The sequence below is a fragment of the Electrona antarctica genome (assembly GCF_951216825.1).
Source record: "Electrona antarctica genome assembly, chromosome: 20".
NCBI lineage: Eukaryota > Metazoa > Chordata > Actinopteri > Myctophiformes > Myctophidae > Electrona > Electrona antarctica.
Window position 1 is genome coordinate 40,356,867 of NC_136801.1, and position 24,704 is coordinate 40,381,570.

At 46.7% G+C, this 24,704-nt stretch overlaps 1 protein-coding gene across 1 annotated transcript in view; it reads left to right on the forward strand.

Annotated features, from left to right (window-relative positions):
• Window positions 1-3,983: 3,983 nt before the first annotated feature.
• LOC306913334 (catenin delta-2-like) overlaps window positions 3,984-24,704 on the forward strand; it is a gene marked incomplete at its 3' end in the record, with an annotated part of 786,501 nt that continues 765,780 nt past the window's right edge. The window contains exon 1 of the mRNA XM_079489921.1: window positions 3,984-4,131. The remainder of the gene's footprint in view (window positions 4,132-24,704) is intronic.

The window sequence follows — 24,704 nt, forward strand, 5'->3', positions numbered from 1 at the left end:
CCCCCCTTTTAATTTGTTTACAAATATCAAATATCATACAGTATGTTAAAATTATGTTAATGTGTATTTTCATACATTTTAACCACTTGAACCCCAGCTCAGTGGCCTTAAGGCTCATTCATAGTCTGGATTTTTGGTGGTGAGGTGACCACCGCTCCGGTGGTGAGCTGACCACCGGAGCTGAAATAACGTTGAGCGGTGGTGAGTAAAAACAGAGAGAAGGGCTGGAGCGGTGGCTTGCTCTTCACCGCGGCTCGTGATGTCATGTTGTAATCACCTCACCACCGAAAATCCAGAATATGAATAACACATTAGTGTCCGTCCAGAGATTGGGAAGTCGGGGTTCTATTTACCTGCTGGGTCATACCAGCAGCAGGTAAATCCGGATCAACGGATCCAGTCCGGATCTATCTATAAATGCACCATGTCTCTGTACAGCATCTGTCCATACGATACGTGTGTACGGCTGTAATGCACGTAACTTGAGAACTGTTAGCTACACCAACTTCAAATTTGACACACGCGTTCCACACCCCCACAGGGAAGGCAGTGCCCGGTGTTGAGTCGGTCGGACCGACGGTTGTGAGGAACCGCCCAACCCGGTCCCCTCTGCCCGGGCTCTGGACAGGACCCCTGTCCATGCTCCATATATGGAGCTGGCCTGTTCTGACATCACAACACTCCATATTTGGGCATGCCTGACACAGACAGATACAGAAATCTCCATATATGGGCATAAAAGGGACTATTACGACCCGGTCTAGGGGAACCTTGGGTCGCAACATCAAAATGGACTCCCTCCTACGCAGTTCCAAATTCAGTCAGGCCACACATGGTTAAAATCCTATGGCTGTAGGATTTATTGTTGATAAAATAACCCACACACAGTGTACAATACCTCAGGGTGGGGACCATAGTTTCCAGATCACAGAACATAATAACTCATACTCTTAACTAACAAGAGGAAACCAAAATACAAATATCTCACCTAACAAAACAAACAAAAACAAATGACAAAGCAACTGACAAAAGGAGAGGTCCCCTACATTACCCAATACATTACATTTATCACAAAGCTAAAAACTGCTACAATGTCAAGTCAATGAGGAGCATATTTTTAATTATCAATTTCTTATCACTGGAGCAATTATTTTGTATTTATTGTCCATATTTGGACATACATCACAACCCAAACCTCTACAAAAGTGGTCTTACCCTTTAAAGTAGAAGCAAAACCAAGACGTTCCTGGCTATCACACAAAGATGGTGTGAGGACACCCTAGATATCCCAGACCCCGTGTTGAAGACCCCTGGTCTAGACTAGAGGTTAGTTTAACTGGCCACTTTTCTTGGAAAAAACAATGTGAATCCAATCCTGTAAATATCCGGCCCTTGTACACAGAGTACACAGAGTGCAATATGCTGAATATGGTAGGAGCAATACCACTGTCACCTCTATTAGAGGTGCTGAGTCTCCAACACTCTGCCTGACCTTGGCAGAACATGCACTGTATCCGTGTGTGTGTGTGTGTGTGTGTGTGTGTGTGTGTGTGTGTGTGTGTGTGTGTGTGTGTGTGTGTGTGTGTGTGTGTGTGTGTGTGTGTGTGTGTGTGTGTGTGTGTGTGGTGAACTGCCTGGAGAGTCGGTGAGTGTGGGTGATGTCATTCATCATCAGGCCCTTGGGGGTCTGGTTACCATGGTTTATATGAACGGGATAAACAGAGAGAGAGGGGGGAGGAGTAGGCAAAATCGTGTGTGTGTGTGTGTGTGTGCGGGGGGGGGGGGGGGGGGGTGGGTTAAACACACTGTGGGGCAACACATGCACAACAAACCAATGAGATGTGATTTATTGTCTATTGAGTGTTTTTTTTTAATAATTTTATTCCACAATTTTGCAGCCCATTTCTTCACCCAGTGTCAATTATCTAATTTAATCCTGGGCGCTACACATCCTCTGCCAACCTGGGGGGGGGGGGGGGGGGGGGGGCAGCGGACTGACCTCATGCTTTTTTCAATGCATGAGGAGTCCAAGCTGCTTCTTTTCACCTGACAGGGGGGAGTTCCCCCAGCCGGACGTAACGCGTGGAAGGAGCACGTTATTCCGACCAGTTCCTTTCCCCTCCATCAGGCGCCCCGGCTGGCCAGGGGGAGGCAGTTTAGAGACCAGGATTACTGCATGTTTTTTGTGAGGGTACCTACCCTAGGGGACACGGGAAGAACATGCAAATTCCACACAGGAAGGCCCTTTCGCCAACCCCCCGCCTTAGGTATGGGCACTGATGACGCAGAGGAGAGAACACACTCCCAGCGCCCACAGCGTCCCCAGCGGGAATCGAACCCAGGACCTTCTAGCTGTGAGGCGACAGCACTACCGACTGTGCCACCGTTTTTAGGGTTTTCATCATGTTTGTATATGATCATGTTTTATTGTATTTCCGAGCGTAAGCTTTTCACATGTACAGTATGTATACGGCTACTTAAACAGTACATCTATAAGTGCCAATAAAGTGAATCTGCCACGCACTGATTTTGCAGTGTAACACCTTCATATCATAAGATATGGGCCAGAAACTAATTAGGCTTTCCACTTCCTTCTATTGAAGTAAAATAAAATTAGAAGTGGTTGTTATTCTTAAAACCAAGACTGGGAGACCAAAGGATATTTCAACTGAGGGTGCAGACTGAGACAGATTGTGCCGAATATAAGACGACTCTGATTATAAGACGGCCCCCATGTGTGTCTTTCATTTTGTGGAAAAAGAACATTGAATGTCAAATAGTCTGGTCCCCGATATACGATCCCATTTTTTAGGATATTTCCATTGAAAGAAAAATCCACATGAAATCTATATGTACCTGTAGGTTACTATTTTACTAACCCTCAGAACTTGTAGACTAGCCTACTTTAACTTGACATATTTTCGCCTTTATTTTTGTTTTAGGAGTTTTGTTCTTATATGAAATGCAGTCCAGTGACTCCACTGCTCCAGTCCATGGTTTTCCGGTTTGCTGGGAAGTTAATTGCCATCACCTGCATGGTATCCTAATCAAGGGGATCATCAGGTGGATGCAATTAACTTCATGGTGGTAAATTGTAACCCCACGCGCTCTGCGTCCCAAGTAGCCCTAACTGATTGGGGACAGTACACCGCTTGTACAACACTATGCAGTATGACGACGAGGCAACTCATTATCGTCACTTCACCTGAAGATGGCGCTCCATAATCTCGTAAAAAAGGCGTTCAGACGGTGTGAATGCAGCTGTGTGTGTGTGTGTGTGTGTGTGTGTGTGTGTGTGTGTGTGTGTGTGTGTGTGTGTGTGTGTGTGTGTGTGTTAGTGTACAGTAGGGCAGGCTATCGCCGAGCACGCGCACAGTGTTTGTGCAGGTGAACCAGGCCGGGGGAGGAAGAAAGGAAAGAAAGAAAGAAGCTGACTGTCTGTCTGCCTCCCGTCGCTGTGTGTGTGTGTGTGTGTGTGTGTGTGTGTGTGTGTGTGTGTGCGCGCGCACGGTGCGCTGCAGTGCTTTTGCTGCTCCCCTCTCCTCTTTTTCCCATCTCTCTTTCTCTTTGCACGACCGCTTCGCCTCCTCCTCCTCCTCCTCCTCCCTGCATGCGGACGCCCTCATAGCCTCGCTCCTCCAGTCCAATGGTGGCTCCTCCTGCTCCTCCTCCTCCATCCATCCATCCCATCCTCCTCCTCCTCCAGAACTCCGCGAGGACACTACTAAAATAAGGGGGGAAAGGAAACACCTACCCTCCCTCCCTCCATCCCCGGTGTGAGAGAACAGGACCAGTACCACCACACGGGGTAAAAGAAAACAGCCGCCCCGGACCCGGGTGTCTGTGTGACAGATATATAATAGGACCACAGCCAGGGAAACACTACCTATACACCTACCTACCGCTCCGGGTCGGCGTGTCAGGACAGGAGGACCGCGCACGGGGGGCCGGGGAAGGGAACACCGGTCCGGTGAAACAAATTAAGCGTCCGGCGGGGTGTGTGTGTGTGTGTGTGAGTGTGTGAGCACATTGCGGATTGACTTGGAGAACAGGAGAAGGCGACGACTCGAGGATAACATATTGGGGATCGAGTCGCTTGCATTGCCCAGGAGGAAGGAGGAATCTATTTCGGTAAGTGCAAAGTCAATGATTTGCTTTCGTTCGTTCGAATCGTTCCCATATTTCGAGTAGAGAGAAGAGAAGGGTATTGAGTTGACATTATCCTCAAAACAACAAATAACAATCAACGAATAGCCTATAGGCAGCAGCCCTATTGTGTAGATTTTTTTAGGCATCCTGCATTCCATTCCATGGCATGCCTGCACGCAATTTAGAAACGCGTGCAAGAGGTACCCCCTGTAAAAAATGTAGGTTTTATAGAACTTTAGCAATTTATAATGCTTCGAGGATGTTTGTAGCCATGTGTTTCAGAGACGGACTTACAAAAGCAATGCCAGTGTTTGGACAATATTCAATAAGCTGTGTGCATGGCGTGTTTTTAAGTGTCATGTTTCTGTTGGAATTGCAAGCGTCGCCTGCACGCTCACACCATCTCTCCCCAGTAGAGACAGCATCTCTCCGAGGGGGACATGAATGTAGCTCCAGTTGACTGCTGACCCAAATTCACCACAAAACCGACTGACTGTGCGTAAAAGTGCAGTAAATGGACGGTAAAGTAGACTGTCTAAAAACCAGTAGTAGGTTCCCAAATGTGTAAGTGGTGCAAACCACTTCCTTAAATGACTGTGTGTGGGTAGCTGGCTGGCTGCCTGGGTATGTCTGAGCACGAAAACAGCATGGTTGTAACTCATTTCTCAACCGTTTCGGACGCGGGGCGGCTCGCCGGAATCGGGCCGGCACCCTGGGTGCGTTCCTGTGGGTCTGCCCCCCCCCCCTCGGGACCCCCACACGGAGTTGTACCACTTACTTCACATGGGTATGATTTTTACTTTCAAGGACTCGAGAGTGAGTGTGCAGAGGGACCCAAATGGACCCTCCTCATGGGTTCATTTTGATTCCACCTGTACACTCTCAGAGTTGCAGACCTTGTATACTTTTTGGAACCCCCCTCAAGGAACTCTGAGCCTGGGTCCTTATAGACCGGGGACCTCACTTTGGAACCTTTGGTCCATCTATACACATGAGAGATGATGTAGGCTATAGCTGTTCATGTTTGAGCACGTTTTGCTTTGGCATTGGAACTCGCCCATATGGCAGCTGTCGGATGGGTCTTTGTGTGCTATAATGGGGATCTATGAGGAAGAAACGAGAGGTGGCTGGGTTTGATCGATGGCTTTTTCCGTTTTGTTTTTGTGGTGTTAAGAAAACAATGCAGTCATTTGTGAGAGAGAGAGAGAGAGAGAGAGAGAGAGAGAGAGAGAGAGAGCTCCATTAAAGACGGGGACCCATTGGCATGTCAAACAAACCTTTTATATTCTTATACATATAGTTGAGACTGTATATACCATTCAATACAGTATCCTCCTGTGTCACGTGGTGACACCGGTAGCAATGGGGGCGAGGTTAAAGGTGTCTGGTAGAGAGTATGCACCTGCATGGCAAATCGAGGGGAAAAGTGAGTTTAACATTGTTCAACGTAATTTAATGCAATCAAACTGGACTTTAGGATGTGGGCTGTCATGGTCAGAAAGTAGTGTGTGCGTGCGTGCGTGCGTGTGTGTGTGTGTGTGAATACCCTTTCTGTTGAGTCTCATATCTATATGCTTTCAAGAGTTCTACTTCATTTTAGTCTAGACTGTAGACTTTAGTCTAGACTTTAGTCTAGAAGAACCACTTAAACCCTCTATACTTGGACTACTGGACATGAGTTGCCTCCCCCCCCCCCCCCCCCCCCCCCCCCCTACAGTAAATGTCTAAGCCCCTCAAAATAGCCGATTTATAAGGGCCCGCGTTGTGATGCGTTGTGATCTGCCGTTTCTTGAACGTTTCCCCCAGTTCAGGGATGCTTGGGCTCAAGTGGTTGACTATTCACTATTGACAAAGACCTTTCTTTATCACCATCTAACACACTCTCTCTCTCTCTCTCTCTCTCTCTCTCTTTCTCTCTCATACATATACGCCATATCACCCCCATGTCTCTAAAGTTTAGCCTCTCTGTTTTCATGTCTATAGAGAATGTCTCCAGTGATCTTGAAAAGCCTCGTCCTTCGTCGCGGACACAGATTAAGCTAATTCACACGGCAGCACGGGGAATTAACCTATTTTGGGCGGGAACCCCTTTTGGTGTTTTAAACATTATGTTATAATTTAGCTATTGAAAAATAGCAGATCTACAAGCTCATAGCGCGCCACCGAGTGGCGCGCTACGAGCTTGTAGGTCTGCTATTTTTGAAAAATCGAAGAACGACTGACACAGAGACATAGCTTTTTCTGAAAACTCTCAGGATGTAGAAGACATTTTTTGAATCTGATCGCAGGTCAAAATGGGTTAATGCCGCCTAATCGCCACGCTGCAGTCAGTGGCACATAACAGACTCCTTCTACTATACAGGAGGAGCAGAGCGAGGGGAGGAAGGGAAAGTGCAGCACCGCCGGTGCCTATTGATCGGGACTGAGAGGGACTTTCTGGCAGAGGTCCACAGGAAGGGAGTTGGCTGACGACGGGCCAAAGAGCCTGCCGAGCTGCTGAGCGGGCCAGGCCCGGCAGGCAGCTCCCCTTTTATAATTGGTGGTGGTGGTGATGAAAGTGATGAAAATACAAGCCCATGCCTCTAGCCCATTTTGGGCGGGAACCCCTTTTGGTGTTAGCATTATGTTATGCTTTAGCTATTGAAAAATAGCAGGTCTACAAGCTCATTGTAGGTCTGCTATTTTTGAAAAATCGAAGAACGACTGACATAGAAACATAGCCTTTTCAGAAAACTGTCAGGATGTAGAAGACATTTTTAGAATCTGATCTCAGGTCAAAATGGGCTAGAGCAGATTGGAATAGTGTTTTGCAAATTATGCATCACGTTTTGTTTTATTATTCGCCAGAATTGGACAGATGGGCTTTTTTTGTTTTGGCAGGGCTTCAGTGACTTTGAAATACTAGCCCCCTCCCAACCATGCCCAGCTTTGTGTGTGTGTACACCGTATATAGTGATGATTTGATTGGATGAGGGCTGAAAACGTGAGGACAGAAAAGGGATTGGCTGGAATGTGATATGTGTAAGATATAAGCGCGCTATAGAGATGCACCGATAATCGGCCACCGATCGGTGATGCAGTGTAATATAGTAAGAGAGTGGCGACACTATAGCGTTAACTTCCATTGTAACAAAGGAATGCGGAAGTCCTCATTCTATCTCAACTGGATAGTTCCAGCCATAGGAGCAATGTTTGGAACTATAGCTACTATCGCTACTCTCCTATACTCTGCGGTGATCGGCCGTATCGGCCAATATTCACTCCGATCGGTGATCGGCAATTTACCACATCTGTGATCTGCAAATTCAACTTATCTGGAGAAACCGATCTTTTACTCCATTTAAGTGGTATAAATGTCAATCAGATATATAGTATAATACCATTCTTCATCTTTGTGACAGGCCTAAACATTCTCTCCTTCCTCCCCACACACACAGGAACAGTTTTGACGTTGGTTTTGACATATAATAATTTTGGAAATATTCAAATTTGCCCCTTATGCACAAGATCGGTATCGGCGGATCATGAGAAAAACAAGCGGTGTTTGTTGTGATAATCCTCCCTACTATAGAGTCTGCTGACCATATAAGGAGTTCCTACCTATCCCCAGTTAACCCCTGGGGTCAAAAAAACATAGGTTTCGTTTTTGGCTAGGTGGCCCAGCTATCCAATCAGGATAGAGAGGGGCCTTCCGCCAATCAGGATCGAGCAGGGGCGGGCCTTGGTGTGCGTGCTGTTGGCCTGTTGCGTGTCCCCCCCACTGTAGTGTGTGCATGTGCACATCTTGTTACCGGGGCAGGGTCCAAATCACTGAATGCTCCTTCAAGTCTTGTATTTTACCTCATCCTATCTGAGGAAATCCTGGCAAAAGTTCACCCCAGGACTACTCACTCCACCTTTCATGCATTGCAATGTGAGAGTGCATGCTCGCTGCGCTCCACTCCTGTCCTCCACACCCTCCTGTCTAGCATCAGGGCCTTGAGTTCAACAATGTTGTTGCCGCAGTATGTCTAAATGGTGAATTTATATAGCGCTTTCATCCAAAGAGCTTTACATAGATTGTGCTGCATTACATTCACCCAATCACACACCGATGGTGGAGGAAACCACCCCATTTGACCGTTATCTCTGTATTGAATAGGCAAAATCAACCGTTATCAGCACCTTCAAATAGGGCCAATATGATACTGGGATACTCACTGTTTCAGTATGTCATTATCACCTATTGTCATTATCACTGATGTCCTGACAGAGGCGCGCCGTGTCTGGTGGCCTTGAGCCACGTGAGGCACCGCCGAGCGAGGCGCTAGCCGAGCGAGTCGCCGTGCCGAGCGTTGCGACGGCCACCAGACCCAACTCAGCGCCGTCCGAGTTACGTCCCGATAGGCAGAGAATAGTATATATTAGTAGCCCCTAGTTTCCATGCCCCGACAATAGTTGGAAATTACACGTCCACCAGGGGGAAACCTTGACCAGGCTATGTTCAGCCAAGGGTGAGTATGCCAGTATGGCCATATTGGCCCTATTCGAAGGTGCTGATAACGGATGATTTCACCTATTCAATAGGCCTATCTCACAGCCCGCTTTCCACGCCCACTTCCGGTAAATAGTGGTGTCATTTAACATTAGCATTTACACGTTTTTTTCTCTGGAGAATTAGAAAGTACATTTTCTAATGTAAAAATGTGACAGACCAATATTATTATGAAGCAAACAAGATGGTAAATCAGCTCGAACAGATAGAACAAACCTTACCTTGAGAAAACAAAAGTTGTAGACTTCTTAAATTACCTCTGTTAACATGTAGCGTCTATGGAGTGACGTCACGCTATCACCACTAACCCCGAAAGGGGGCGTATTAAGGGGGCGGGGAAATTCTGTGAGATAGGCTTATACAGAGATAACGGTCGAATCCGCTGAGGAAACCAACCAACCTGCACGTCGGGAGCAATTAGGAGTTCAGCGTCTTGCTCAAGGACACTTGGACAACTCTGGGGGAGCCCGGGTTTTGCTGTGTATAAAACATTAGCAAATATGAGAGCATTTCATGTATCGGGGGTGGGGGGGTAGGGGGATGGATGTTAGTCAATATGCGATTAAATATGTACGGCAAGATACATGACTCAAACTGATACTCCTCGGTTCCAGACATTTCTGTAAACAAGTAAAACCACATTGGTGAACGAGTGAAACCACCTCTCTCCAATGACAGATGCTATTTTCTCCCCCCAGAGAAGTTGTAAACAAACTTTTTAGCCTGTGACCCAACACAGAAATGAGGTATTCGCCCATGACCCAAACTAGTGAAAATGGCAGATGTACAAGCTCACAACGTGTCACGTTGTATGTGTTGTGAGCTTGTAGATTGTCTATTTTCACTACTTCTTAAATATTTGTTCTAATGTATGGAATTTCTTAGGATTTCCTTGCATGACATTACTTACTTACAGGCGCGGCGATATAGGAGAGGCAGTAGAGGCAGTCGCCTCGGGGCCCGTGGAGGGGGGAGGGCCCACCCGGCCGGCCGGCCGTTCCGATGCGTGGTAGTAAACTGTATACTCTCTCTCTCTCTCTCTCCCACAAACACGCTGTTAAGTTCCCGCTACTAAGACTACATTTCATGTCAATAATAAGCAGTGTAAAATGTAGTTCATTGGGAGGTAAAGGGAGACGCTTTATTGTGAAGGGCCGTTCACGGCGCAGGCAGGAAATAGAGTGTTTAAACTGGGCTGCTTACTGGCTGCACGTTAGAGTTAACCTGACTCTGCCAGATGGGGCAGCAGAGAGTACACTGGGTTCCCCCCTCCTGCTCCCATCTGGGAACTCTCAGGCAGGCTGCCTTGATCCCGCCTCTAGCTGCCGCTGATTGGCCAGGCCGGTTTGTGGCTGGGCATCAAGTCTGCCTGAGAGTTCCCAGATGGGAGCAGGAGGGGGGAACCCAGTGTACTCTCTGCTGCCCCATCTGGCGGAGTCAGGTTACGTTAGAGTAGGCTACAGACGGATTTGCTCCGGTCTGTCCGGGACGTGTGGCTGTATACAGTTGTTAGCAATCGCAGACTCTGCAATCGCCTGACAAAGTTGAGTTTTGATTCTTTGAACAGTCAAAACAAGACATAAAATGACCACAGGCACTTTCAAAAAAGGGCAAGATTGATGGAGTAAAGGTGGAATACAAACACAACAGCTCCATCCACATGTGAAGTCGCATCATGAAAGGAATACCAAGACAACAACAGTAGCCTAATCATAAAGATGGACGGACATGCCCACATTAACTTTACCACTTTAATTGACAAATTAAGAGACTTTCCCGAATCCCGAAGCTGTCCCATTCATCACAGACGGCAGGCACAACTATATGTGAGTAGCAGCCTATATACACCCTACAGTATTTGATTAGCTCCGTTAGGAATGGTTATGGACATTTCGACACGTGATTTCCGATATGCAACCTGTGAGGCTACATTATGTATATTCATTGCCTCAGGTATGCTGCAATGGAGCCACGTTGAGGGGTTTAGGTGGTGTCCACATGAGGACGTATTCCTTGTTACCCGGGCAAGTATTTAGCCGATCTGCCCTTTCTGCCACATGGAGACTGAGTTTTTGAAACCACGTCCCAGAGGGAGGGGTGATAGGGCCTGGGCTGTCAGTCTCGCATCAGGGCCTGTGGAACATTAACCGCCACTGCTTACTTACTTACTTACACCTATTACCCCTTCTGGGGCTTAGGGGCCGTCGACAAGAGTTCTCCAAGCATCTCGATCCTGAGCCAACACTTCCAGCTGTCCCCAAGCGTGGCCCATCTTCTTTGCATCTGTCTCCAGGTCTCTGCGCCATGTGTTTCGTGGCCGACCATCTCTTTCTTTTACATTACTGAAAAGAAATCTTTGGATTTTGTTAACGCATGAAAAGTTTTTCTTTTTTTGAGAATGTTTTTTGAAAATGTTTTGAAATAATAACTACAAACCAAATGTAGGAAACAAAAAAAAACATGGCAACCATAACAATTTGTCCGCGACCCACAAATGGGTCCTGACCCACTGTTTGGGACACAGTGGTGTAAATGGTAACAGCCGTCCAACAGATATAGACCATGGCATGCCCACCTAATCTGTGTGTGTGTGTGTGTGTGTGTGTGTGTGTGTGTGTGTGTGTGTGTGTGTGTGTGTGTGTGTGTGTGTGTGTGTGTGTGTGTGTGTGTGTGTGTGTGTGTGTGTGTGTGTGTGTGTGTGTGTGTGTGTGTGTGATAAACATAACCACACACTGTGTGTGTATGTGCACCATATTTATGTTTATTGCAATACTCATCAATTGTATGGAACATTGCTTTTTACAGTCACAATCACAGAGCCACTGTAAAGAAGCATTAGGCTAAATTAATAACGATGCAAGAAGGGCTCCCCGGCCGATTCCCGAACACACTTTGATTTTGACACTTTTTAACATTGCCATACTATCTCCTCTATACCAGGGGTTCTCAATTATTCAAAAAATAAATAAATAAACATTTATTTTGCAACTGAATGGCTGGAAAATGGAAATTGAGAGTTTACATAGTACACATATTTCAGTATTTATTTATGATGTATTTTCACTATTATTAAGGTTATTGTAGCGGCCAATTTGTATTGGGGTTGGGAGTGGGGGGGGGGGGGGGGGGGGGGGGGGGGGGGGGCAGGAGACATGGCCGAAGCATTTCCGGGGGTCCCCCCCCAGAGAACCCCTCCTCTATACTGCCTTCTCCATTGGTCACTGGAGCTGCAGTCTATGTATAGTAATAGAGTGGCGACACTAACGTTGACTCCCATTGTGTAACAATGGAATGCGGAAGTGCTCATTCTATCTCAATGGGATAGTTCCAGCCATATATGTAGGAGCATGAATGTTGGAACTATAGCCTTAGAGTATATGAATAGAGACGGCACCCGGATGAAACCCTGAGGCGAAATGGACATAGTGGCCGAATTTGGTATTGCAGTTTGGACCCAAATCGTGAACGCGCTGGTCCGTTGACTATCATTGCGCACGTTCATGATGACACGTGAACGCTGTTTCATACGTGAACGCACGTGAACGCGTGCAATGATAGTCAACGGCCAGCGCGTTCACGATATGGGTCCAATCCATATCCCGGAATGCACTCTGTTCCTGAGTGAAATCGCCTCATGCGCTTTTGAGCAACTTAATGCAAGTGGATGGGAGGAGGTGCCGTCTCTATTCATATATACTCTAAGACTATAGCCCACATAGGCACCCGCTTTGCGGCGAGATCAAAGTGTGCCGCTACACTCTCCTACTCTACACTCTGGGCTGCATGAGGCAAACGTGTCTGACGTTTTTTGATCTATAAATAAAAATGTCAATGCCATCGACTGCATGTTCAGCCTCGTCCGAGTGGCAGTAATTGACGGCCTCGGCACGCCCATCAATCAGCGGAGTCGATGCCCGTGTCAGCGATTAGACGCTTTTATGAGCTTCGTTAACGACATAAAAGACACTGAAGGGCAGCCGCTAATGGTCAGCTGTACCGGTCGGCTCCATTACAATGTGGAGTGTTACAAGATTACATGTACTGTACATGTTATGGACTGTTAAACGTCTCTCTCCCTTAAGTGTGTGTGTGTGTGTGTGTGTGTGTGTGTGTGTGTGTGTGTGTGTGTGTGTGTGTGTGTGTGTGTGTGTGTGGTGTGTGGTGTGTGGTGTGTGTGTGTGTGTGTGTGTGTGTGTAACCATAGCAACCATGCTCACCATGCGTGGGGCCACGTACAGGTACACACACTACAGGTACACACATACATAGACACATACATAGATACAGACAAAGCTGGTTATTGGAGTGGTTTGCACCACTCAAAAAAAATAAAAAATAAATCACACTTGTGTGAAGTGAGGGGTGCCCTGGTAATGTTGTTTTAAAGTGCTCTAAACAAACATTAAAAGTCCATAGACTTGGCTGCTAAATGTTTGCTTTAACACTTTTGGGGCCTTGAAGGTACACTGAATGCTCCTTTTAAGGCCTATTCATAGTCTGGATTTTCGGTGGTGAGGTGACCATGCACCGCTCCGGTGGTGAGGTGACCATGCACCGCTCCGGTGGTGAGGTGACCATGCACCGCTCCGGTGGTGAGGTGACCACCGGAGCTGTAATAACGTGGAGCGGTGGTGAGTAAAAACAGAGAGAAGGGCCGGGGAGAGCGGTGGTTTGCTCTTCAACCCTCAGTGACGTCATGTTGTAGTTTTGGGTGAAGCGGTGGTCACCTCACCACCGAAAATTCAGACTATGAATAACGCTTTAGATTAATCTACCGTAAAGTCTCAATTACAATCCTTCCTTCAGTAAAAAGCCGTCCCCTTATTAATTACCGGGGGTGGCGGTGAATTAAGTATATAGAAACCGTTTCTTTGTGTTTTGTTTTTTTCAAGTGCCGTATCTGTTACCTTCGCTGCCCTGGCTGGCTGGCTGGCTGTCACGTCAGTGTCCAGATGCCGGTGGTTGCGTTGCTTGCGCTCACGCACAACGCAACAAACAAACAAACTTCGGGAGAGACCGCTACTATGAGCACTTTTCATGGCCACGGGCAATAAAACGAATGAGAGCAGCAGTCTAACTGCGGAGGGAGGAAAATGACACACAACCAAGCAAGTGAGAGCTGTTTCTGTTTGTGACATGATGTGCTGCGACTGCGAGCTCGCAGATCTACGCTTTATGCAACAAATGTACCGTACGTTCGTTCCATAAAGGGTAGATCTACCCTTTATAGAACAAAGGAACTTTATACAGAACAACCATCAGTAAAATAGATCAATTGAAGCAGGAGCAATCACGGTGAAAAATGTTCTGGAGCATTCCTTTGAACTGACCGAAGGATGGCAGGGAGCTCAGTTTTAAAGAGTTTTGGAGTTAATTCCACAAAGTTGGGCCATTGACAGAAAAAGCTGTCTTGCCCAACTCTGTCTGGGCCTGAGGAACCTTGAGCCTTAAGAAATCACTAGAGCGGGTCTGATAGGTGCTATTGTTCAGTTCCATCATGGAACAAATATAGTCAGGGAGCATCCCAGCAATGGCTTTATATAAAAATAGGTGCCAATGCTTATCTCGCCTCTCAGTCAGGGAGGATAAACCTGAGTTCTCATAAAGTGCACAGTGGTGGGTACCATAACTATCATTAGTCACTGTTCAATTTTACCCATTAACCCATTTTGTGCGGGAACCCCTTTTGGTGTTAGCATTATGTTATGCTTTAGCTATTGAAAAATAGCAGATCTACAAGCTCATAGCGCGCCACCGAGTGGCGCGCTACGAGCTTGTAGGTCTGCTATTTTTGAAAAATCGAAGAACGACTCACATAGAAACATAGCTTTTTCAGAAAAGTGTCAGGATGTAGAAGACATTTTTAGAATCTGATCTCAGGTCAGAATGGGTTAAGTGAATAATGTTATATTCAGTTCAATTATATTATAGTGCCAAATCACATACAGAGCAGAGACATTTCTGTGACAGTGGAAAGGAAAAATCTCTCCCTATAACTGGAAGAAATGTCAGGCAGACCCATAAAGCTCTAGGGTGAGCTTCCATCTGGAAAGAGAGGAGAGAGACTGCATGTGAGACTGAGAAGGAGAGACGGAGAGATCCAAGCAATAGCAACAATAGCATAGCAACAGCAAAACTATCACAGCAATAATACAAGTGTTAACAGCATCAGTAAGAGCTACTGTATGACAACAATAACAAATAATACACTGCGCAAAAAGCATGGAATACGGATGTGTATATTACAGGAAACTGCCGTGAAACTTTCCAACAAATTCCGGTAAACTCTCGAATTGTACCATCACACCTGTATATTACCATATATTAACTGTATATGCTGCTAAACTTGAGGTTTACGGGCAAAATACAGTGCCCATAATTGCCCGTTAACTCCTCTTTTCACGCAGTGATAGCAGTGTACAAAAGCAGTATAATATAATATGTCAATTGTCAATATTAAATATAATGGTATTTCATTTGGTCTGTGATCACAGAAACTGCTGCTCTCGCCATCTGTGTGGATGCAACAATGTGGTTGATAATCAGAAGCGTACAACTTACTGACTCAGTATCTGATTACATTTAACACTGTTCATGCTGTTTGTATGCTTGTATTTACTTGGATATCAACATGGATATCAACAGCAGAGATATCGGCAGCCTAAACGGGGCAAGATTCCATTTAGGCTGAGTTAAAAAATACAAATACAAAAAAACAAAAGAATATCCAGTTTCTTGAGAACACGCACGCACGCACGCACACACACACACACACGCAGTGACCAAGTTCAAAGAAGTCTATTTTTACAGCGCGTTTGCACCTCTGCCAGCCTGGGGAGAGCAACGGACTGACCTCATGCTTCCTTCTATGCATAAGGAGTCCAAGCCACTTCTTTTCACCTGACGGGAGAGTTTCCCCGGTTGGACGTAGTGTGTGGAAGGAACACGTTATTCCAACCAATTCCTTTCCCCTCCATCAGGCGCCAGTTTAGAGACCAGGATTACTGCATGTTTTTTTTGTGAGGGTACCTACCCTAGGGGACACGGGGATAACATGCAAAGTCCACACAGAAAGGCCCTTTTGCCAACCCCACCTAGGGTATGGGCACTGATGACGTGGAGGAGAGTGCTATATTTAAACCGGCATTTGACAAATCTAGCATTGGAAAGCGTGCTATTAACCATTAGCACAGCACAGACTGCACAGTGTCTCTAAGCTGTTTCATATCACTTGGGTGAGGATGGAACAATATATCGAGGCACATCTTTATGAACCGCTTGCAGATGTCATATATTCTATGATCCTACAAGAGGAGATAAGAAGAGTGCTGCTGGCCATAGTGACAATAATAACAATTGCGTTGACTGAGAAGGATAGAAACGTCGGGTTGTGGGTTCATCTAGTTATATTTCAAGGAAAGTGTCAAACTAACATTACTTATTTCTTAATATTCGAGGGGGAAAAAATCCTTTGTCACAAGCCGCACAGCCGGGCTGCTACCCGTGTCAGTTCATTGTGCATTCATCCGAGACAGAGTACAGTACAAAGTACTCTCCCTGCATTTTAAGTTTGAGTTATACTCCGTTGTGAGCGAGTGTCACACACCAAAAATAGCAACAACGCGTCGCAGCTAAATATAAATCAAGGCTCGACATTGTGGCCTCGGGAGCCGACTGCCTGCCTGCTGCCCTGCATAACCCATTCTGGGCGGGAATCCCTTTTGGTGTTAGCATTATGTTATGCTTTAGCTATTGAAAAATAGCAGATCTACAAGCTCATAGCGCGCCACCGAGTGGCGCGCTACGAGCTTGTAGGTCTGCTATTTTTGAAAAATCGAAGAACGACTGACATAGAAACATAGCTTTTTCAGAAAATTGTCAGGATGTAGAAGACATTTTTAGAATCTGATCTCAGGTCAAAATGGGATAAAGTACACAATACCTGCCCGGCCGACCCGCCGAGACGGGCCACTTGGATGCCGTCCTAAAAATGAATTGACCTCGTTTTATATACCTCCCTAAACTCCTACCCCTTAGCCACGGTGGTTTCTTAACCGCCTTCCCTTGACCTTGACCTTGGAAGGAAAGACGGGAGAAGACAACAAGAAAAGTGAGCTTGGAGAAAGGAGTAGGCAGGCAGTGAGCTTTGGAACAGAGTAGGCAGTGTGTTGACGTCATTGTATCTCAGAAAGCACAACACTCCCACAGGGTCTTAATCCATTGAGACCTGGAACGCATCCATGTTACGTTAGCGTTTAACCACATTAACCATTAACCCATTTTGGGGCGGGAACCCCTTTTGGTGTTTTAAACATTGTTATAATTTAGCTATTGAAAAATAGCAGATCTACAAGCTCATAGCGCGCCACCGAGTGGCGCGCTATGAACTTGTAGGTCTGCTATTTTTGAAAAATCGTTAAAATGTGCCTCAAATCTTTCCGAAAATTGTCATGATTTAGAAAACTTTTTTTTTTAAATTTCGACGTCAGGCCTGAATGGGTTAAATTGGCCCTGATGAACGCCACTAGGCCTATCTCACAGCCCCCTTTCCACGCCCCCTTCCGGTAGATAGTGGTGTCATTTAACATTAGCATTTACACGTTTTTTTTCTCTGGAGAATCTAAGTACATTTCCTAATGTAAAAAATGTGACAGACCAATATTATTATGACGCAAACAAGATGGTGAATCAGCTCAAACAAAAGTTGTAGACTTCTTAAATTACCTCTGTTAACATGTAGTGTCTATGGAGTGACGTCACGCTATCGCCACTAACGCGGAAAGGGGGCGTATTAAGGGGGCGGGGAAATTCTGTGAGATAGGCCTCTTGAGAGGCTGACAAGTGTTGGAAATGTTCTTGTTTTATACCTGATGAATTATGAACTAGGCTGTGTGTATTTTCAAATTAAATCTCTTCTTTCTTTTGGAATAAATGAATGTGCACTTTCCCCCCCTCTCTCGGACGATATAACACCTCGACCTTGTCTTCACCAGCCTTAAGCAAAATGCATGCTCCTTTCGCCTCCTTCCGACATGTTGATATAAGTCAGTACTGCCGGTACCTTTTTCTCCTGACACTTCTACGCCTCCATACGGCCTGACTTTCCGAACTATTTACGATGTGTTCACAACGTTACAACAACAACCGGAGGTCGTCGGCAAATTGCCTTTTGCGGTGTTGCGCAACACACTCATTGGCATCATCAAGCATGCATCCGACAGTGAGAAAAATATAAAGGAAAATACGGTATACACAGCCTTGAGTTAAAAAGAACAGTGAACTGGCTGACGCGGCTAGCATACTGTGAAATAAAAAATTCCAATCAATCAAAAAAAAACGTGGGCTTCAGTTTGTCTCTTCATAACTTGTAGCCTGTGTTCCTACTAGTGCGAAAGCATGCATTTGCTTAGCACGTCGTAGTCTTGCACCTTTTCTGCTTTTTTTTGTTTTTGTTTCTAGCTCCCACAGTGCCATTATCCCATTTTGGGGCGGGAACCCCTTTTGGTGTTAGCATTATGTTATGCTTTAGCTATTGAAAAATAGCAGATCTACAAGCTCATAGCGCGCCACCGAGTGGCGCGCTATGAGCTTGTAGGTCTACTATTTTTGAAAAATTGAACGACTGACATAGAAACATAGCTTTTTCAGAAAACTGTCAGGATGTAGAAGACATTTTTAGAATCTGATCTCAGGCCTAAATGGGTTATCATACCTACGGTAGAGGAGACCTGCCAGACGAGACAGTATAACTGTCACACCACGCTGCCTCTACGTCGTGTGCACCTCGAGTGTCACAGTGTAATGAGTGTATGGTTGGCTTCCTGTTGTGTTACCGCTCATGCATATAAATGAGCAGCTGATGCACAATGACTGACACACGTGATCACTGATGTGTTCATGGTTTTAGCACGACACACACACACACACACACACACACACACACACACACACACACACACACACACACACACACACACACACACACACACACACACACACACACACACACACACACACACACACACACACACACACACACACACACACACACACACACACACACACACCCCAAATCTCTCTGTGGGGAATGCCCCCCAATGGTGGCGTACACAATAACATATCAACAGGCTTTTGGGGCAAACGTTTTTTTTTGTTGCCCTCCCCACATCCCCCAAACGGTACTCTCTCTCTCTCTCTCTCTCGTTGTACATCAATAAGAACAACACTACCAGTGTACATTCTTTCACAATATTTTGATTTAGTCTAACATACCATTAGGTCTTAGTCTATATATTCTTCTGACAAAACCTTAGTCGTCTTAGTCTAAAGCGTTATTCATAGTCTGGATTCAGGTGACCACCGAACTACAACATGACGTCACGGAGCCGCGGTGAAGAGCAAATCACTGCCCTTCTATCTGTTTTTACTCGCCACCCGCTCAACGTTATTTCAGCTCCGGTGGTCAGCTCACCACCGAAAATCCAGACTATGAATGAGCCTTTAGTCAACAGAATTAACACTGAGCACTATACTTCACAAGAACGATGTTGGCGTAAATTAGAGAGAGTAGCTGGGGGAAAGAAATGCATAGATTATCAACTATACACAGGGTTAGGAGCGACTTGACTTCTCATTCTCTGGACAGACTGCTTGTGCCTGATTGACTAGTTCCTTTTCCTGGCATTTCTAAGCCTTCGTTGATGGAGACAGTTGAGAGAGACAGGAAAACACGGAGGGAGCTAGGGGACCTCGGGAAGTGACATGCAGCAAATGGTCTGGCCAGCCACCAAGAATCAAACTGGGGACTTGCTGTCAGGCGTTTGAGCCCGCATGCGATACGTGCCCAGTACCCAGTACCCTCTCAGCTATGAGGTTGCCTGATGTCATACATTCACAATAAATACATTTATGTGTTTACCAAATTTGTATATATATATATATATAAAAGAACAAAAGATGGTGAACGGGAGACAGACGGGCCAACAGCAAGTGCTTCAGGATACAGATCACGGGTACAGAAAGCATCGCCTTCTCCATATATGGCGACTGCCAATTATTGCAGACACTGAACAGAATTTTGCCGATGCCTTAGCTCTTGGCTTGGGCATGCCTGCAATCTGCAGGCCCTTCACGACTGATTTATGGACATTACCGAGGCTTCCAAATATGAACACAAGTAGTTTACATCACACACACACACACACGCACACACACACACACACACACACACACACACACGGAAACCATGAATTACCGCCCTCCATGGGCATTGTGAGGTCGGGGGGGAGGGACGGAGGGACGGAGTCGGGGGGGTATAGGGAGGCAAGGAGACGACTATACGAGCAGAGAGCCTATAAAGGCAACAATCATTATCCGACATACAGTACGGAGGTTTTGCTTGCTGGAAAGAAGTGCTTTTTGGCAAGCCATATACGCTGTCGTGCGATGGAGTATGCATGTACAGTAAATTCATCTTAAGCATTTCAAGCCTTGGCACACATTCAGCAGATGCAGCAGTCGACTTGTCAGTACTGCTCTCCTCACTGTGTGTGTGTGTGTGTGTGTGTGTGTGTGTGTGTGTGTGTGTGTGTGTGTGTGTGTGTGTGTGTGTGTGTGTGTGTGTGTGTGTGTGTGTGTGTGTGTGTGTGTGTGTGTGTGTGTGTGTGTCAGAGATAGAGGTCCCATGTGTTTCGGGAGGGCAGAATCTGCTGCTGATATTCATCCCACCCTCTGCCAGCACTCTCCCCACCTCTCCTCTCCCCACCTCTCCTTTCCTCTTCCCCTCTCTTCTCCCCCTCTCCTCTCCTCTCCTCTCCCCACCTCTCCTTTCCTCTTCCCCTCTCTTCTCCCCCTCTCCTCTCCTCTACCCACCTCTCCTCTCCTCTCCCCACCTCTCCTCTCCTCTCTTCTCCCTCTCCTCTCCTCTCCCCACCTCTCCTCTCCTCTCCTCTACCCACCTCTCCTCTCCTCTCCCCACCTCTCCTCTCCTCTTCCCCTCTCTTCTCCCCCTCTCCTCTCCTCTCCCCACCTCTCCTCTCCTCTCCCCACCTCTCCTCTCCTCTCCTCTCCCCACCTCTCCTCTCCTCTCCCCACCTCTCCTCTCCTCTCCCCACCTCTCCTTTCCTCTTCCCCTCTCTTCTCCCCCTCTCCTCTCCTCTCCCCACCTCTCCTCTCCTCTCCCCACCTCTCCTCTCCTCTCCTCTCCCCACCTCTCCTTTCCTCTTCCCCTCTCTTCTCCCCCTCTCCTCTCCTCTCCCCACCTCTCCTCTCCCCACCTCTCCTTTCCTCTTCCCCTCTCTTCTCCCCCTCTCCTCTCCTCTCCCCACCTCTCCTCTCCCCACCTCTCCTCTCCCCACCTCTCCTCTCCCCACCTCTCCTTTCCTCTTCCCCTCTCTTCTCCTCCTCTCCTCTCCCCACCTCTCCTCTCCTCTCCCCACCTCTCCTCTCCCCACCTCTCCTTTCCTCTTCCCCTCTCTTCTCCCCCTCTCCTCTCTTCTCCCCACCTCTCCTCTCCCCACCTCTCCTTTGCTCTTCCCCTCTCTTCTCCCCCTCTCCTCTCCTCTCCCCACCTCTCCTCTCCTCTCCCCACCTCTCCTCTCCCCACCTCTCCTTTCCTCTTCCCCTCTCTTCTCCCCACCTCTCCTCTCCCCACCTCTCCTTTGCTCTTCCCCTCTCTTCTCCCCCTCTCCTCTCCTCTCCCCACCTCTCCTCTCCTCTCCCCACCTCTCCTTTCCTCTTCCCCTCTCTTCTCCCCCTCTCCTCTCCCACAATTTACAATTACAATTTAGGCATTTGACAGAAACTCTTATCCAGAGAGACATACAATAACCACGGTTAACACATTCACATGGATTGCAGAGACACGGTGTGTATAGAGTAGTGCCTCAACAAACTATAGGATCCCAGGTAAACAATGAACCCAAGCATCAGTCTAAATCAAAACACTATCGGAATAACAATCTCTACATTGACACCAGACAACAATGAACGTATAGCATCTGTTTGAATCTAAAATTACATTCTAAATTCCTTTACATTTTCCCCTCCATTCTCCCCTGTTCTAATCAGACGGTGCACGATGGAAAGAGAGGGCGATGGAGCAAGAGAGAGCAAAAGGTAGATTGGAGGGGGGGGGGGGGGGGTGTCTGGGTAGACGCAGGGAGGTTAACCCATTAAGAACTGAGGCCTGGGCTGTGGCTCAGCGGTCCAGGCTGGTAATCCAGTATGGCAGTGATGTGCCGCGGGCTCGACTCCCGATCCCGGCGGCCTTCACTGCGTATCAACCATAGAGTATAAAGAAGGATAGAGACTGAACTGGCGCGAAGCTCCTCTCTCCCCCCCCCCCGCCATTCATGTCAGTGGGAGTTGCTCAGTGGCGTTTTGAAGCACCTGGAAGGACCGTCTCAGAACGTCTACTTCCGCATTTGACCACCACATTTTGGTGGTCAAATGCGGAAGTGCAACCGAGCGCTCAATGTTAAAGCCCAGCTGCACGGGGTTTCATCGTCATGAATCCACGGGTCCGCCTGTACTCCTCTTACCACTAGGGCCCAGTGCTTCAACGTTGGAGCGATTCACTGGCCCCTTGGTGTCAACTGTCAACCCCCCATCTCTCTCCCCATTTCCTGTCAACCTACTGTCTATCCCTGCATAAAAAAAATTAAAAAATAACGACGAAAGCTTAAAAAAAACATTAAAGCTCACGACCGGCCATTTTCAGCGAGTGTAAAATCAGCCATTACGACGGCATCAAGGCCCGCCAAAACACATCTTAGTTGACTAAATCAACTGTAGATTTAGTCGACTAAAGCTAGACTAACGCTAAAACAAAATTTGCTGCCAAAATCAACACTGGGGTGAGACATGGAACAAGCTGTGAAGCTTGATCCCGACAAAATACTCGGTTGGAAAATAAATAATAATACACAAATAGGCTGGGAAAGCTTGGCAGAGACCCAGAACAGTACACTATATATATTTCCTTAAAGATGGAGTGCCATGATTTTTTTTCCACCCTAAAACATGATCATCAGGTCTTATTGTTATATAAGGAGGAATAACTTTTTCAAAAAAGTGTACAGTATTTGTTAAAATGTTGTTTTTATGTAGGCACTTCCACCAGTTCATTAAGTATGCCTGGTTTGCCTGATGGGTCGTGATCCACCTGAACTGAAGCCGCACCCACAGCTGTTGTTGTATGATAAAGGGGGAGGGGATAGGGGAGGGGCTATTGTGACAATGTAATGTCACTATATTACTGTTTTTTTCATTGGCACGTTTGACTGTCAAGGGTTCAGCCTCCAGGAAGAAACCCTAAATACAAAGGGTACATAAAAATGACTCCAGGGTGTCTAATGAAGTACTGTCACCTCATAGACACATGAAAAACAGGGGAAAATACAAAAATTGTGGCACTCCATCTTTAAACTAATAGCATGCATTAGTTCAGTTCAGCGCCTACTAGCGAAATTTGATATGTCTGCCGAACGGCGGCATGACTCTCTGCCTGCCTTATTTCCAGTGTTGCCAGGTCTACGAAAACAAGCCCAAGTCCTTAGCAAAATGAGATAATGTACATGTATCGTTCTTTGAAAGTAGCCGACCTACACGTTGTGAGCTTGTAAATCTGCTATTTTCCAAGTAAACATTTTAACTGCACAAATCGTGTATGAGGGGTCCCCCTGGCACGGGAATATTAATTGTGGCGGTCCTTGACATGAATGTTTGAAAACCACTGGTTCTCAACCACTGGAAGCAAGCCCAAACCCGCAGCTTTCACATATTTACAAGTGACTTCTAGTGTAGTGGTTAGAGCGTGTGCCTTTCATGCGGAAGGTTGTGGGTTCGAACCCTGTCTGGGGGTCGACGTCAGCAAGGTGCACGCGGTCACACGAGCCAGGAGGCGCGTCTGAAGCCTGTCCTGCCCGGGTTACCCGGACGTTAAAAACAAACCTTTCTTTGCAGAAAAAAATCACACCCGTCCACTCTATCCCGTCCACCCCCCCCCCCCCCCCCTCTCTCTGGTTGCACCACTCAAAAACAAGCCCAACAAGCCCCAAAGGTCGCTTATAAAAAGCAGACATGGCAACACGGCCTGCCTTAGCTTCCAACACGTGCACGCACGCTCGCACTCCACCAAGGCTAAGCTGAATTAATAATTGGCTCAGCTAGCCAGGTCTGACGGAAGTTAATTGAGCATCAAAGAGAACCCATCGCCGGAGCACACAGATCATCTTGATTTCCCCTGGCGGAAATCTAGTCGCGGAGTTAGGTTTAACCCATTTAGACCTGAGGACGCATCTGTGTCATATTATAGCTTTAAACCCATTTTGGGCGGGAACCCCTTTTTGGTGTTTTAACTAAGCATTATGTTATACTTTAGCTATTGAAAAATAGCAGATCTACAAGCTCATAGCGCGCCACTCTGCTATTTTTGAAAAATCGTAAAAATGCGGCACAAATCTTTGAATATATATATTCTTTCAAAGCGAACGTTTTTTTTATTTCGACGTCAGGCCTGAATGGGTTAATAAGTGTATATTATGAAGTGAGGAGAGGACGTTCGCACGCAGTGAAGTGTGTGTTTATGGGAGTGTTTATGTGCATTTTGCGCATGTATAATTACGTGCAATGCGGCTCGTGTGTGTGCGCATGTGTGTGTGTGTGTGTGTTCTGTACATGTAATGAGCTGTGTGTGTGTGAGAGTTACAGATACAGCACCAAAGTACAATAGGTATCGATGAATAACAACAATAAAGACGAGCTCAAGCAAATATGAATAAAGTATACAGCCTAGACAATCAAGAGGTGAGTTTTTAGGTGTGTGTGCGTGTGTGCGTGCGTGTGTACATGCGTGTGCGTGTGTGAGATCTGCTTTGTGCAGAATGCTGTACTTGACTACGTTTGCCAAATTTATGTTCTGACATTCCCAGAATAGGCTCACTGTCTGATGTCAAGGTTTTTGCTAAGGAGGCAGGTGATTGTAAACACTGTTGTAATGTCCTTGACAAAGCCATTGAAT